The sequence below is a fragment of the Microcaecilia unicolor genome, chromosome 6, assembly GCF_901765095.1.
Source record: "Microcaecilia unicolor chromosome 6, aMicUni1.1, whole genome shotgun sequence".
NCBI classification, from domain to species: domain Eukaryota; kingdom Metazoa; phylum Chordata; class Amphibia; order Gymnophiona; family Siphonopidae; genus Microcaecilia; species Microcaecilia unicolor.
The window spans coordinates 240,931,581-240,946,364 of record NC_044036.1 but is presented as its reverse complement, the minus strand read 5'-3'; the positions used below and the strand labels follow the sequence as shown (position 1 = coordinate 240,946,364).

The following is a 14,784-nucleotide window of genomic DNA, read 5'->3' as shown; positions in this document are numbered from 1 at the left end:
AGCTAGAACTCAAACTCAGGGTCTAGCTAGCTCTTCCACTGGTCCATAGACCATTATTAAATGGACGGGGAAAATCCACTATTTCTGGGATAAGCAGTATACTTTGTACTTTTTTGGGATATTGCCAGGTATTTGTGACCTGGATTGGCCACTGCTGGAAACAGGATGCTGGGCTTGATGGACCTTTGGTCACACTGGGCAAGTCACTTCCTTTCTCTGTACCATCATTTTAACCCAACCAAGCCATTGACAGTGTGGCTTTTTACAGGTCATTTTAGTTTCCTGTACTGCACTAATAACTATCCCATTTTCTCACTGTTTGGGAACATGCTATATACCTGCACTCATTACAAAAATCTGAATGAACCATCAACTCCTGCAACAGTTGGTTACTTGTGAGGTGCTAGTCTACAAATAAAGATTTGAATCCATCTTGGAGTTTTTATATTAGCAGCAGCATGCCCTTGGAGAAGGGCAAATGCTGCAAGGTATCTTTAAGAATAGCATGGAAAGTCACTGTAGCTCTTTTCCTCAAGGAAAACCGAAATCATGGAGTCTTTAACCGCATACTAAAATTTTACCTGTTTTTCATATTTTCACTGGAAACCTCTGAAATTTATATGTGCAACAAGCAAAAAAGCAAAGTTACTCACCTGTAGCAGGTATCCCCCAAGAACAACAGGACATTCCCCAGATGGGATGACATTATCTACAGAGCCCCAGTATGGACACTATCCAGCATTCCATATCTTCTAGAAGCTTTGGCAGGTCTAACCACACTTACACTGATGTCTTCTCGCCTGCCTGACTCGTGCAGGGCCCGCAGTTGGATAAAAATCACAAAATTCAACTCCTAGGGAAGGTGGGAGGGATGTGGTAATGTGTGTCCTGCTGTCCTCAGAGAACACCTGCTACAGGTGAGTAACTTCACTTTTTCCAAGGACAAGCAGGACTATAATTACCACAGAAATCCAGAAAAGAGAAACTGGCTAGATCCATGTCAATCTGGATTCAGACTTGGTTATGGTACAGAAACGATCCTTGTATCCCTACTAGATGATCTTCACAGAAACAGAGACAAGGGATTCGCCTCGATGTTAATATTGCTTGATTTCTCAGCAGCTTTTGACACCGTGGATCATGATATCATGCTAGCACGACTGACAGAAACAGGTATCAATGCAACAGTACTTGCTTGGTTCAGATCCTATCAGACAGGCAACAATCCATAATATTTGGCAGCAACTCATCACCACCATCATAGGCGGTCGGTGGCCCAAATGTTTGGGGAGGCTAAAGGGGGTGGGGTTAGGGGTGGGGCCAGGGGTGGAGCTTAAATCCATAATTGTCTGATAACACACAGAAAAAATAAATAAAAATAAAAGTCACTATTAATACCTTTTATTAAATTTAGATATTAGATATGTATCATGTGTCAAAGAATAAAGTGGTTGGTCAAAGCATATACTAACCACAATCGCTCAACTGCAAAACACTATGCAAAACTTTGTGCAAAACCACACTCAGAATCTTACTGTACCATAAATATTACACTGGGCAGAACCTAATACACCAAAATATCACCCATACAGTAAATGCAGACCGTCAACAATACGAAACAAGGGTCATAATATCACAATTCTCATGTAGAGCCACAAAACACCCTAATTCATGTTTAATGTGGGATAAAATGCCATAAATAAGTAAATAAATATAAACTTTTAATGTTGAGCACCTGATTCTCAAAGTGGACATATTCCAAACACTATAATGAAAATAAAATGATCTTTTCTACCTTTGTTGTCTGGTGACTTTGTTTTTCTGATCATGCTGGCCCAGTATCCGATTCTGCTGCTATCTGTCCTCTTCACTCCGTTTCCAGGGCTTCCTTTCCATTTATTTCTTTACTTTCCCCCTTTCTTCATTTCTTGTCCTACATCTGTAAGTAAAAGCTGGGTCCTCCGCAGACTTGACTGTCCAGTGGATCCAGCTTCTACTCTCTTCCTTTTCCCTCATCTCATCTGCTTCCTCACTCCTCCCTCCCCCTCCATCCATGTCCAGCAACCCTGCTCTCCATCCACCCACCCATGTCCAGCAACCCTTCTCTCCCCTGCCCTCCCCTCCATCCACCCAGAAACCCTCCCCTCCCCCTGCCCTCCCCTCCCCTCCATCCACCCATGTCCAGCAACCCTCCTCTCCCCTGCCCTCCCCTCCATCCACCCATGTCCAGCAACCCTGCTCTCCCCTCCATCCACCCATGTCCAGCAGCCCTCCTACTACTATTACTACTACTTATCATTTCTATAGCGCTACTAGACGTATGGAGCGCTGTACACTTGAACATGTCTCGGATCTTGCAACTTATTGGCACCTTGCACTACAAGCAGCCTTCTGTCTGGGGCGGACTAAAGATCATAGACAGTCCACCCAGCCTTTAGTTTCTTTTGACCCAAACAGGATGGGAGCAGCCATGGTAAACTCATTTTCCAATTGGCTAGCAGATTGTATCTCTTTCACTCATGCCCAAGCTGGGCTGATTCTGGAATGTTGTGTCATGGCTCACAATATCAGATCCATAATGGAATCTTTAGCTCACTTACTACTACTACTTATAATTTCTAAAGCGCTACTAGACGTACGGAGCGCTGTACACTTGAACATGAAGAGACAGTCCCTGCTCGACAGAGCTTACAACCTAATTAGGACAGACAAACAAGAGATAAGGGAATATTAAGGTGAGGAAGATAAAATAAGGGTTCTGAACAAGTGAATATGGGTTAGGAGTTAAAAAGCAGCATCAAAAAGGTGGGCTTTTAGCTTAGATTTGAAGACGGCCAGAGATGGAGCTTGACGTACCGGCTCAGGAAGTCTATTCCAGGCATATGGTGCAGCAAGATAAAAGGAACAGAGTCTGGAGTTAGCGGTGGAGAAGGGAGCAGATAAGAGAGATTTACTACTACTACTACTAAACATTTCTAGAGCGCTACTAGGGTTACGCAGCGCTGTACAATTTAACAAAGAGAGACAGTTCCTGCTCAAAGAGCTTACAATCTAATAGACAAGTGAACGGTCGGTCCGATAGGGGCAGTCAAATTGGGGCAGTCTGGATTCAGTAAACGGCAAGGGTTAGGTGCCGAACGCAGCATTGAAGAGGTGGGCTTTAAGCAAAGACTTGAAGACGGGCAGGGAGGGGGCTTGGCGTAAGGGTTCAGGAAGGTTGTTCCAAGCATAGGGTGAGGCGAGGCAGAATGAGCGGAGCCTGGAGTTGGCGGTGGTGGAGAAGGGTATTGAGAGGAGGGATTTATCCTGTGAACGGAGGTTACGGGCGGGAACGTAAGGGGAGATGAGGGTAGAAAGATAGTGAGAGAGATTTACCCAGTGAACGGAGTTCCTGGGGAGGAATGTAGGGAGAGATGAGAGTGGAGAGGTACTGAGGAGCTGCAGAGTGAGATCAGAATCTGGATCTTGAGGCATCTGCCTCCTCCTGCCCATCAGAACACCTTTATTTGAACGTTTACAAATTCTTTATGTACCTGCTGGGACTGGCAAGTCCATAACCCTCACTCCACTGAAAAGAGAAGCTATATTGATAGATTACAAATTCAGCAGGACACAAATCACACCTTTGAATCATTGTGGGTTGAAATTCCATGTATAAAAGGGAAAAAAACGGTGAAAGAAGTGTACTACCGTCCGCCTCGCCAGGATGAGCAGGTAGACACAGAAATGATAAAAGAAATCAGAGACGCGAACAAAATGGGCAATGTGATAATAATGGGTGACTTCAATTATCCAAATATAGACTGGGTAAATGTAACATCGGGACACGCTACAGAGATACAATTCCTTGATGAAATCAAGGACAGCTTTATGGAGCAACTGGTGCAGGAGCCGACGAGAGAAGGAAAAATTCTAGACTTGGTCCTTAGTGGAGCGCATGATCTGGTGAGGGACGTTATGGTACTAGGGCCGCTAGATAACAGTGTCCATAATATGATCAGTTTTGATATCGACCTTGAAGTAACTGTACACAGAAAGTCAAATACGTTAGCGTTTAACTTTAAAAAAGGAGACTATGATAAAATGAGAAGAACGGTAAAAAAAAAAACTTAGGGGGGCAACTGAGAGAGTAAAAACTGTACAACAGGCGTGGACGCTGTTCAAAAATACCATCCTGGAGGCCCAGGCCATACATATTCCGCAAATTAGAAAAGAAAGACGGAAGTCCAAAAGACAGCCAAGCCTGGTTGAAAAGTGAGGTGAAGGAAGGTATTTGGGCTAAAAGAAACGCCTTCAGAAAATGGAAGAAGGAACCGTCTGAAAATAACAAGCAGCAGCGTAAGGAGTGTCAAAGCAAATGCAAGGTGCAGATAAAGAAGGCCAAGAGGGATTACGAAAAAAAGATAGCATTAGAGGCAAAAAAACATAGTAAAAAAATTTTTCTGTATATTAAAAGCAGGAAGCCAGCAAAAGAATTGGTTGGGCCGCTGGATGACCGAGGGGTAAAAGGGGCGATCAAGGAAGACAAAGACGTAGCGGAGAGACTGAATGAATTCTTTGCTTCGGTCTTCACCGAGGAAGATGTGGGTGGGATTCCGGTATCGGAAATGGTATTTCAAGCGGACGAGTCGGAAAAACTTACTGACTTCACGGTAAACCTGGAGGACGTAATGGGGCAGTTCGGCAAACTGAAGAGTAGCAAATCTCCTGGACCGGATGGTATTCATCCTAGAGTACTGATAGAACTGAAAAATGAGCTTGCGGAGCTACTGCTAGTGATATGCAACTTATCCTTAAAATCGAGCGTGGTACCGGAAGATTGGAGGGTGGCCAATGTAACGCCCATTTTTTAAAAAGGTTCCAGGGGAGATCCGGGAAATTATAGACCGGTGAGTCTGACGTCGGTGCCGGGGAAAATGGTAAAGGCTATTATTAAAAACAAAATTACAGAGCACATCCGAGGACATGGATTACTGAGACCGAGTCAGCACGGCTTTTGTGTGGGGAAATCTTGCCTGACCAATTTACTTCAATTCTTTGAAGGAGTAAACAAACATGTGGACAAAGGGGAGCCGGTTGATATTGTGTATCTGGATTTTCAAAAGGCGTTTGACAAGGTACCTCATGAAAGGCTACAGAGGAAATTGGAGGGTCATGGGATAGGAGGAAATGTCCTATTGTGGATTAAAAACTGGTTGAAGGATAGGAAACAGAGAGTGGGGTTAAATGGGCAGTATTCACAATGGAGAAGGGTAGTTAGTGGGGTTCCTCAGGGGTCTGTGCTAGGACCGCTGCTTTTTAATATATTTATAAATGATTTAGAGATGGGAGTAACTAGCGAGGTAATTAAATTTGCTGATGACACAAAGTTATTCAAAGTCCTTAACTCGCGACAGGATTGTGAAAAATTACAAGAGGACCTTACGAGACTGGGAGACTGGGCGGCTAAATGGCAGATGACGTTTAATGTGAGCAAGTGCAAGGTGATGCATGTGGGAAAAAAGAACCCGAATTATAGCTACGTCATGCAAGGTTCCACGTTAGGAGTTAAGGACCAAGAAAGGGATCTGGGTGTCGTCATCGATAACACACTGAAACCTTCTGCTCAGTGTGCTGCTGCGGCTAGGAAAGCGAATAGAATGTTGGGTATTATTAGGAAAGGTATGGAAAACAGGTGTGAGGATGTTATAATGCCGTTGTATCGCTCCATGGTGCGACCGCACCTTGAGTATTGTGTTCAATTCTGGTCGCCGCATCTCAAGAAAGATATAGTAGAATTGGAAAAGGTGCAGCGAAGGGCGACTAAAATGATAGCGGGGATGGGACGACTTCCCTATGAAGAAAGACTAAGGAGGCTAGGGCTATTCAGCTTGGAGAAGAGACGGCTGAGGGAAGACATGATAGAGGTTTATAAAATAATGAGTGGAGTGAAACAGGTGGATGTGAAGCGTCTGTTCACGCTTTCCAAAAATACTAGGACTAGGGGGCATGCAATTAAACTACAGTGTAGTAAATTTAAAACAAATCAGAGAAAATGTTTCTTCACCCAACGTGTAATTAAACTCTGGAATTCATTGCCGGAAAATGTGGTGAAGGCGGTTAGCTTAGCAGAGTTTAAAAAGGGGTTAGACGGTTTCCTAAAGGACAAGTCCATAAACCGCTACTAAACGGACTTGGAAAAATCCAAAATCCCAGGAATAACATGTATAGAATGTTTGTACGTTTGGGAAGCTTGCCAGGTGCCCTTGGCCTGGATTGGCCGCTGTTGTGGACAAGATGCTGGGCTCGATGGACCCTTGGTCTTTTCCCAGTATGGCATTACTTAATGGGACTCTTTGTTCAAAAGGAAAATTCATACACAAAACTACCCAGAGAGAACAACATCCTACATATACAATGGCACTTACCAACCCAATAATTCCAGATATTTACATCTTTAGAACACCAGAGCTTAGAGGTTCTCCAGCAACTAATGCAAAACCAGAACCATAACATTATATTGTGGGCATTATTATAAAAAAAAACAGAAACTTGAATGATTGTACCTTCCAGTCCCAACACATTGTCATATCGTGCTGGTACCCCACAGACACAATGTATTTCACGTTGGGAGAGAAGGCCACACAAGCCACTCCATGCTTGTGGCCCTGCATTTCTGACAACTGGCTCCCATCAGCCACATCCCAGACCCGTACTGCTGGCCAGTGCCCACTCTGCAGGACTCTCCCCCCCTGCCCACCAGCGACTCTCCTCTCCCCTGCTCCCCCCCCCCCCCCCCCCCCCCCCCCGCCGGTCCTCTCTCTTCCGCCCTTACCCATCCACTCGTTTTCATAACGTCGTTCTCCCTCCGACGCTGGCGATTCACACAGAGCCAGCCTTAATCTGCCTGTGTCGGAGCCTCTCCTTCAGACGCGTCCCGCCTCCTTTAATGCAACTTCCTGTCTTACGCAGAGGTGGGACGCGTCTGAGGGAGAGGCTTCGACGCAGGCAGATTAAGGCTGGCTCTGTGAATCCACGGCGTGGCGTCGGAGGGAGAACGCGGATAGGTGAGAGCAAGGAGGGGTGCAAGACTCGCGCAGGAGGGGGGAGGAGGCAGAGACTGCTTAAACCTGTCGTTTCTTTCTCTATAATATCAGCAAAATTCGCCCTTTCCTTTCTGAGCACACTACCAGAACCGTCATCCACGCTCTTATCACCTCTCGCTTAGACTATTGCAACTTGCTTCTCACAGGTCTCCCACTTAGCCATCTCGCTCCTCTTCAATCTGTTCAAAATTCTGCTGCACGACTAATATTCCGCCAGTGACATTATGCTCATATTAGCCCTCTCCTCAAAGTCACTTTACTGGCTTCCTATCCGTTTCCGCATACAGTTCAAACTCCTCTTATTGACCTATAAGTGCATTCACTCTGCAGCTCCTCAGTACCTCTCCACTCTCATCTCTCCCTACATTCCTCCCCAGGAACTCTGTTCACTGGGTAAATCTCTCTTCTCTGCACCTTTCTCCTCCACCGCTAACTCCAGACTCCATTCCTTTTATCTTGCTGCAGCATATGCCTGGAATAGACTTCCTGAGCCGATACGTCAAGCTCCATCTCTGGCCGTCTTCAAATCTAAGCTAAAAGCCCACCTTTTTGATGCTGCTTTTAACTCCTAACCCTTATTCACGTGTTCAGAACCCTTATTTTATCATCCTCACTTTAATATTCCCTTATCTCGTCTGTCCTGTTTGTCTATCCTAATTAGATCGTAAGCTCTGTCAAGCAGGGACTGTCTCTTCATGTTCAAGTGTACAGCGCTCCGTACGTCTAGTAGCGCTTTAGAAATTATAAGTAGTAGTAAGTAAGCTAAAGATTCCATTATGGATCTGATATTGTGAGCCATGACACAACATTCCAGAATCAACCCAGCTTGGGCATGAGTGAAAGAGATACAATCTGCTGGCCAATTGGATAAAATGAGTTTACCATGGCTGCTCCCATCCTGTTTGGGTCAAAAGAAACTAAAGGCTGGGTGGACTGTCTATGATCTTTAGTCCGCCCCAGACAGAAGGCTGCTTGTAGTGCAAGGTGCCAATAAGTTGCAAGATCCGAGACAACATGGTTTTACCAAAGGGAAATCGTGCCAAACGAATCTCATTGAATTCTCTGACTGGGTGACCGGAGAATTAAATCAGAAACGTGCTATAGACATAATCTACTTAGATTTCAGCAAAGCTTTTGACACCGTTCCCCAAAGAAGGCTCTTAAATAAACTGGACAGGCTGAAGATAGGACCTGACGTGGTGAACTGGATTAGGAACTGGTTGATGGACAGATGCCAGAGGGTGGTGGTTAATGGAATTCACTTGGATGAGGGCAAGGTGAGTAGTGGAGTGCCTCAGGGATCGGTGCTGGGGCCGATTCTGTTCAATATATTTGTGAGTGACATTGCCGAAGGGTTGGAAGGTAAAGTTTGCCTTTTTGCGGATGATACTAAGATTTGTAACAGAGTGGACACCCGGGACGGAGTGGAAAACATGAAAAAGGATCTGCGGAAGCTAGAAGAATGGTCTAAGGTTTGGCAATTAAAATTCAATGTGAAGAAATGCAAAGTGATGCACTTAGGGAGTAGAAATCCACGGGAGACGTATGTGTTAGGCGGTGAGTCTGATATGTACGGACAGGGAGAGGGATCTTGGGGTGACAGTATCTGAGGATCTGAAGGCGACGTAAGAGTGTGACAAGGCAGTGGCCGTAGCTAGAATGTTGCTAGGCTGTATAGAGAGAGGTGTGACCAGCAGAAGAAAGGAAGTGTTGATGCCCCTGTATAAGTCGCTGGTGAGGCCCCACCTGGTGTAAAAAGAATTGAAGAGGTGCAAAGAAAAGCTACAAGAATGGTATGGGATTTGCATTACAAGACGTATGAGGAGAGACTTACTGACCTGAACATGTATACCCTGGAGGAAAGGAGAAACAGGGGTGATATGATACAGACGTTCAAATATTTGAAAGGTATTAATCTGCAAACGAACCTTTTCCGGAGATGGGAAGGCGGTAGAACTAGAGGACATGAAATGAGATTGAAGGGGGGCAGACTCAAGAAAAATGTCAGGAAGTACTTTTTCACAGAGAGAGTGGTGGATGCTTGGAATGCCCTCCCGCAGGAGGTGGTGGAGATGAAAACGGAAACAGAATTCAAAAATGCATGGGATAAACAAAGGAATCATGTTCAGAAGGAAGGGATCCTCAGAAGTTTAGCGGAGATTGGGTGGCAGAGCCGGTGGGGGAGGGAGGGGTGGCTGGTGGTTGGGAGGCGGAGCTCAGGTATACACAAAAGGTAGCACATATGAGTTTATTTTGTTGGGCAGACTGGAAGGACCGTGCAGGTCTTTCTCTGCCGTCATCTACTATGTTACTATCGAGCTCATTTTCAAAGCACTTAGCCTCCCAAAGTTCCATAGAAACCTATGGAACTTAGCCTCCCAAAGTGCTTTGAAAATATGCCTCTATGTGTGCAGTGCACTCTCAGCAGGATGGGCATGAAGTTTTGGAGAAAACGTTGCAATAACAACTGACTGATTAAAATGGAACTCCAACACTACCTTAGGAAGGAACATAGGATGTGAGTGGAGAACTACTGTGTTATGATGAAACTTTGTGTAAGGCAGATGCGCTACTGGGGCCTGAAGCTCATTGACCCTGCAAGCTGAAGTGACTGCCATCAAAAATAAGAGCTTCCAGGTCAGGTACTTCAGATGGCAAGAGTCAAACAGCTCAAAAGGAGCTTTCATCAGCTGGGCAAGGATAACATTAAGGTCCCATGACACAGTCGAAAGTTTGATGGGGAATATGTCAGAAGCAAACCTCACATAAAACAAATAACTAGAGGCTGTACAGAAATGGGCTTACCCGGTGGGTAAGTGCTAATTACACTGAGGTGAAACCTAAAGGGTTGGCTTCTAAACCAAATTCAAAGAGATGTAAGAAGGTACTCAAGCAGTTTTTCTGTAGGACAAATGTTTCCTGGAAGCTAGCAGGACCTTGGAAACACCCTAAAGCAATTGAAGGGATGCAAATTCAATGCTCTCAACATCTAAGCCAGTGATGGTGAACCTTTCAGAGACCGAGTGCCCAAACAGCAACCCCAAATCTAATTATTTATCGCAAAGTGCCGGTACTCATTATGGGCGGGGTCACCACATATGACTCCACCCCTATGATAGCCACACCCCTTACACCAGCATTGGCGCATATAAACAGACATCATTGAAAATATTATACTAGTATAGGAAAAAAAAATAACATGATTTTCTTTCATTATAAATCATTTCTGTAAGCTGTTACAGCTCCAGTATACCCAGTGCAAAATAAGACAGCAGATGTAAATTCTCAAATTGGACATATTCCAAATACTAAAATGAAAATAAAATGATTTTTTCTACCTTTGTTGTCTGGTGATTTTGTTTTTCTATCCATATTGGTCCTAGTCGCTGATTCTGCTGCTCTCTATCTGTTCTCTTAACTCCGTTTCCAGGGCTTCCTTTCCATTTATTTATTTCTTTACTTTCCTCCTTTCTTCTTAATTTCTTGCCCTCCATCCATGTCCAGCAACCCTCCTCTCCCCTCCAGCCACAAATGTCCAGCAACCCTCCTCACCCCCTTTCCCCCCCTCCAGCCACCCTCCTCTCCCCCTGCCCTCCTCTCCAGCCACCCATGTCCAGCCACCCTCATCTCCCCCCTGCCCACCCTCCCTCCCAGCACCAGGCAGGCCTACCTTCCACTGAGCACCAGGCCTCCCTTCCACCGAGCACCACCCAGCATCAGGCCTGCCTCCCTCCCTCCCACCCAGCACGCAGCAGCACCCAGCAGCAGGCCTCCCTCCCACCCAGCACCAGGCATCAGGCATCGCACCCGGCACCAGGCATCAGGCCTCCCTCCCTCCCACCCACCCACCACCAGGCACCACACCCAGCACCCCTCCCTCCCACCCAGCATCAGGTCTCCCTCCCACCCAGCATCAAGCACCAGGCCTCCCGGCCTCCCTCCCACCAAGCATCAGGCCTTCTTCCCTCCCACCGACCCACCCACCGAGCACCAGGTCGCCCGCCCGCCCGCTCCCCCCCCCCCCCCCCCCGGCACGCACGCCCAGCCACTTTCCCTTCATCCTTCGTGCTACAAAAAGAAAAAAAACCCAAGCAATCGCGGCACCGTGCGCCGTCCAGTTCCCACCCACCTCCGAAATTTAAAACTCATATCTGTCCTGCTCGGCATCGGCAGCAACAGCACCAGTGAAAAGCGTGCTAGCTCGGCGCGCCTTCAGCTTCCTTTCTGTCTCTCAAGCTCTGGGGTGAGAACTGGATGGCGCACGGTGCCGCGATTGCTTGGTTTTTGTTTTTTTTTTTCTTTTTGTAGCACGAAGGATGATGGGAAAGTGGCTTGGCTCTGCGTGCCCTCTCTGGCACACGTGCCATAGGTTCACCATCACTGATCTAAGCCATGAGGGCCAGGGATTGGAGGTTGGTATGCAGGAGAGGCCCATTATTCTGAATGTGAGGGTCAAAAAACACTCCGATCTCCAAGGTTCTTCAAAGGATAACTCCAGAAGAGGAAACTATATCTGTTTCAGCTAGTAAGACGCAATGAGAACTGCTGCACCCGGTCCTGCTTGCGTTTCAGCAGAGTCCTCCTGACAAGAGGGATGGGAGGAAACATATGGGATGAAACGGAGAAAGACCCCCCCCCCTCCCCAATTCAGAAGAAAGGCATCCAACGCAAGTCTGCCAAGTGTCCCGAGTCTAGAGCATTACCGAGGGACTTTGTTGTTGAGATGAGTACCAAAGAGATCCACCTCAAAGGTGACCCACTCGCAGAAGATCTTCCAGGCAATGCCCATACTTGGAGAACACCTGTGCGGATACATCACCCTGCTCAACCTATCCGTTGGACTGCTGTCTCTGCCCACCAAGTACGTGGCTCTGAGTACCATGTCATAGGTACAGACCCACTGCCACATCCTGACTGCTTCCTGACACAAGGGGTAGGATCCTGTAACTCCCTGCTTGTTGAAGAAGTACATGGGAACCTGATTGTTTGGATGAGAACAATTTAGTTCAACAGCTAATCTCTGAAAGCCTTTAGAACACGGGTTCTCAACTTAGTCCTCGGGACACACCTAGCCAGTCAGGTTTTCAGGATACTCACAATGAATATGCATGAGACAAATCTGCATACCATGGAGGTAGGGCATGCAAATTTATTTCATGCATACTCATTGTGGGTATCCTGAAAACCTGACTTGCTACGTGTGTCCCGAGGACTGGATTGAGAACCCTTGCTTTAGAATGTTCAAAATTGCCCATAACTCCAGGATACTGATGTGAAGTTGGGTCTTCTGAGTGGACCGGTGTCCCTGGGTGTGAAAAGCCCATCTACATGAGAATCCTACCCCAGGTTGGATGTTTCTGTGGTCAGAATTTTCTGGGGAGGAGGAATTTTGAATAAAGTCCCAGAGTCAAATTGCTCCAAATCATCCACCACAGAAGTGGCTGCACCAACTCTAAGGTGATTGGATGGCATCTGTCGGATTCCCCATGGCCTGGCGCCAATGGAAAGATAGAGTCTGCTGGGCACCTCACAAATTGAAGGCATGCCATGGGTATGACATGCACCGTGGAGGCCAGGTGGCCATACAACCTCAACATCTGTCAAGCTGTTACCTGCTGGCTGTGCTGAACCTGGTAGGTAATGCAAATGAGAGCTTCCGCCCTTACCTGAGGGCTCCTATGTATTCTGATTGTTAAACTGGGAGCAGGTGGGACTTGAGTAGCAGATTACTAATCCTATCAACACCTGAATAGTTCTTCGAACTGATTTCTGAGCACTTTCCTTTTATGTGTTTTTACCAGCCAATCATCCAGATAAGGAAACACATGGACTCCCAGTCTGCATAGCAATGCTGCGACTACAGCAAGAAATTTTAAAACCACTCTGGGAGCAGACGCAAAGCCAAATGGCAGAACGCAATACTGGTAGTGGTGTTTCCCTACTTGAAATCTTAGATACTTGCTGTGACTGGGATGAATCTGGATGTGGGGAGTAAGCATCCTTTAAGTCCAGAGAGCATAGCCAATCATTTGCCTGAATCATGGGAAGAAGGGTTCCCAGGGGAATCATCCAGAACTTTACCTTCAGCAAATATTTGTTCAAGGCCCTTAAGTCTAAAATGGGATGAACCCAACCCCCCAACCCCCATTTGGGCACAAGGAAGTACATTGTTATTCAAGAGCCTCCTGTGGGGAACCGTGTCAAAAGCTTTGCTGAAATCTAAGTAGATTACGTCTATAGCACGTCCATGATTCAATTCTCCGGTCACCCAGTCAAAGAATTCAATGAGATTCGTTTGGCACGATTTACCTTTGGTAAAACCATGTTGTCTCGGATCTTGCAACTTATTGGCTTCCTGGAAATTCACTATCCTTTCCTTCAGCATCGCTGCCATTACTTTTCCAATAACCGAAGTGAGGCTTACCGGCCTGTAGTTTCCAGCTTCTTCCCTATCACCACTTTTGTGAAGAGGAACCACCTCTGCCGTTCTCCAATCCCACAGAACCTCTCCCGTCGCCAAGGATTTATTAAACAAATCTTTAAGAGGACCCGCCAGAACCTCTCTGAGCTCCCTCAATATCCTCTCTCTCCTTCCCCTCATTCCCTTTCCTCCTTTCCTGAAGTTACTATTGAGAAAACTACACTTCTCCTTTCTTCCTCAAAATGTACCACCTGTTCCTCTGATCCCATTCCCACCCACCTTCTTAATGCCATCTCTCTTGCTCTTATTCCTTTTATCTGTCACATTCTCAACCTCTCACTTTCCACTGCGACTGTCCCTGCTGCCTTTAAACATGCTGTGGTCACACCTCTCCTTAAGAAGTCTTCACTCGACCCTACTTGTCCCTCTAATTACCGACCCATCTCCCTCCTTCCTTTTCTCTCCAAATTACTTGAGCGTGCTGTTCACCGCCGCTGCCTTGATTTTCTCTCCTCACATGCTATTCCTGACCCACTACAATCTGGTTTTCGCCCTCTCCACTCAACCGAAACTGCGCTTACTAAAGTCTCCAATGACCTATTACTGGCTAAATCCAGAGGTCAATATTCCATCCTCATTCTTCTTGATCTTTCCGCTGCTTTTGACACTGTCGATCACAGCATACTTCTCGATACCCTGTCCTCACTTGGATTCCAGGGCTCTGTCCTTTCTTGGTTCTCTTCCTACCTCTCCCTCCGCACCTTTAGTGTTCACTCTGGTGGATCCTCTTCTACTTCTATCCCTCTGCCTGTCGGCGTACATCAGGGTTCTGTTCTTGGTCCCCTCCTCTTTTCTATCTACACTTCTTCCCTTGGTTCATTAATCTCATCCCATGGCTTTTCCTACCATCTCTATGCTGATGACTCCCAAATCTACCTTTCTACCCCTGATATCTCACCTTGCATCCAAACCAAAGTTTCAGCGTGCTTGTCTGACATTGCTGTCTGGATGTCTCAACGCCACCTGAAATTAAATATGACCAAAACCGAGCTTCTCATTTCCCCCCCCCCCCAAACCCACCTCCCCGCACCCCCCGTTTTCTATTTCTGTTGATGGCTCTCTCATTCTCCCTGTCTCCTCAGCTCGAAACCTTGGGGTCATCTTTGACTCTTCTCTCTCCTTCTCTGCTCATATCCAGCAGATTGCAAAGACCTGTCGTTTCTTTCTTTACAACATCCGTAAAATCCGCCCCTTTCTTTCCGAGCACTCTACCAAAAC

The 14,784-nt window shown here is 46.5% G+C and overlaps 1 protein-coding gene across 1 annotated transcript in view; it reads right to left on the bottom strand.

The window, feature by feature from the left end:
• Positions 1 to 14,784, bottom strand: part of RABL6 (RAB, member RAS oncogene family like 6) — a 412,427-nt gene that overhangs the window by 314,962 nt on the left and 82,681 nt on the right. The window lies entirely within an intron of this gene.